Source organism: Crinia signifera, chromosome 11, assembly GCF_055691185.1.
Source record: "Crinia signifera chromosome 11, ASM5569118v1, whole genome shotgun sequence".
NCBI lineage: Eukaryota > Metazoa > Chordata > Amphibia > Anura > Myobatrachidae > Crinia > Crinia signifera.
Genome location: NC_139227.1, coordinates 66,692,204 through 66,694,703, shown reverse-complemented (window position 1 = coordinate 66,694,703; position 2,500 = coordinate 66,692,204).

Here is a 2,500-nt window from a genome sequence, read left to right as displayed (position 1 = left end):
ATGCTGACAATACAGCATAGCATTTACTACTCCAGTTAAAACACACTTTAAGCCCTATCATTTCCCTAATATCCTGCCCTTTGACCACCTTTGACTAAACGTATGTCTCTTCAGTATATTTATGGAAAGAATTCATGTTTTATTTTTAACTCAAGAACTGTCGACATTATGAGGCAGACCCTCTGTCGACAAATTGCCATCAATATTATTACATCGGTCCATCCCCCAAACCTATACACCCACCTTTGCAGAGATTAATTATTAAATTATTTTATTCCAATAAGAAATCAAAATTGTCGACGCAATTTTTGTCGACATAACACTATTTGTCTTCATTATATTTCACCAGCATACTCTCACATATTGATTACACACACACCATGTATAACTACTGGGTCAGAAATCCCCTGCCTTTCTGTTGTTGCACAGTTTTATTTCACGTTTTGTTTCCAACGTTTTACACTTTCTACACTAAGTTTTTCTCACTGCCTCGCTCCCACCATATTAGTACGTATGCCCGTTAGAATTTTTTCATCTAACCTACTCTCACCATTAACTACACATTGTGAACTGTTCACATTTCCATCATTTAATCTGACATCGTCAGATAACACTAATTACCCAGACATGAATTATTCATGTATCTCACACATCTCTTTATGAGATGCACGTCCTTTCAACACATTTCACTTCCATTATATATTATATATGTAATTCTATACGACAATCAGATACTGCTTTCAGGAATAATGCGCCGCATTATTCTACAACAAATTGACACAACGTGTCCGCATATTTATTTATTTATTTTTTTAATTAATATAACATTATGAATTTATAGTAATTTAGGTGTATAGGAATCACAAATTTATTCATTATTACAGACTGCATTAACTCCATTTGTAAACATTACTTGTATCACTATTGACACATTTTTTGTATCATATCTGTATCAAGGGCTTTGTAGCAATCTTGGTAAATAATCTCACTGACAGCCCCTTCTTTCCTTTTATGATATCGGTCAGGAATCAATTACTAAGACGAACAGTTACATATCATTCTTCATGTTCCTTTTTTGCCTCGCTGCATACTGCATCGCTTCATGACTAATTGAATGAACGCATACAATCTCTCTATATACATGAATTGAGATCGTCAGCACATATACTAGTAATTCTTCTAAATGCCAATACTTTGTGTACATATGCTGCCAACCGCTCTTAGAAGGGATCTTAAAACATGTGTAAAACATGTGTAAAACATACACATTAGTTCACAATGTCTATATACACGTCAATCACAGTATGGAATTGGAATTCATCACGCCCCTTTAGTCTGAACTATCTGGCTATTGGTTACTCGCGCCACAAGCATTTCAATACCCATTAAGACCTTACCAAACTTACTGAACCTCGATACGCCGCTCCGGAGAAGGAGCGAACAGATGATTGGATACTTTCCAGCCACTGAACATAGAGATAGTTACGCCTACCTATCAATAGGTTATTTAAACACCTCAGGAAGGCCTGTCGGGTTGGCCTTGAAAAAGCTGAATGCGAAGCGTACGCCGGCTAGCGGTGACGCTCCCAGACTCGCATCTGACTAGGATGTACTTTTGACTTATGTTTTAACCCACAGGAACCCCTTCATTACTATGCGCACTGTTCTACCACCGTGCAACGAGCACCATAGGTGATATTCTATGACCAGCAATTAGCTAAGGGCACACTCTGAGAAATCTGCTGCCAATTAGGGATTGACCTTTACAAATCCAAGGCAATCTTATAAGGCATTTTCGCTGTACCCTGTACGTTTATATTATCATAGAAGGGCACGCTGTTACTTATCTAGCATTCACAGCGACTTCTGCCCCCAATGTTTATTGAATTGTGGTATTAGCGCAGATAACACAGGTAGATTGCTACCAAACATCTACCACCAGCCGTTGGCAGCGCCCCTGCTAATTGATTCAGTGAAACCAATGGTGCTTGAACACTACTGATTCACTGTTACTTCAAGAGTTAAACTCTATTCATAATCAGTGACTGTTAAAACCATCATGTACTGACAGGCAGCGGTTCTGCTGACTGTTTAAAGTGTATTAAAACCAATAGCGCTTGAGCACAAGTGATTCACCACTGCTTCAAAGGTGTATTAAAAACCTCATTCACAAATGAGAAATTGTCAGAATTACTTTATGTTGACACAGACCTTATTGTATGTTAACACAGACCGGCAATAAAAACTCTTTATGATAAAAAGAGCTACATGTGTATTTCTCTCCTCTATAAGAGCTATTCTAGCCTAAACAAGAGGATCTTGAGGAATTTCTAACAGATATCGCAATCAGTGTTGACATATTGATGTGTTGACCTTCCTGCACCACAGGAGATCTATACAGAAACACCTTATGACACACGAGTCTATCTCAATTGGTCTCTAGTGAAGAGTTGACAAAGGAGTATATCCCTGTCACTGATTATTGTATGCCGACCTATAT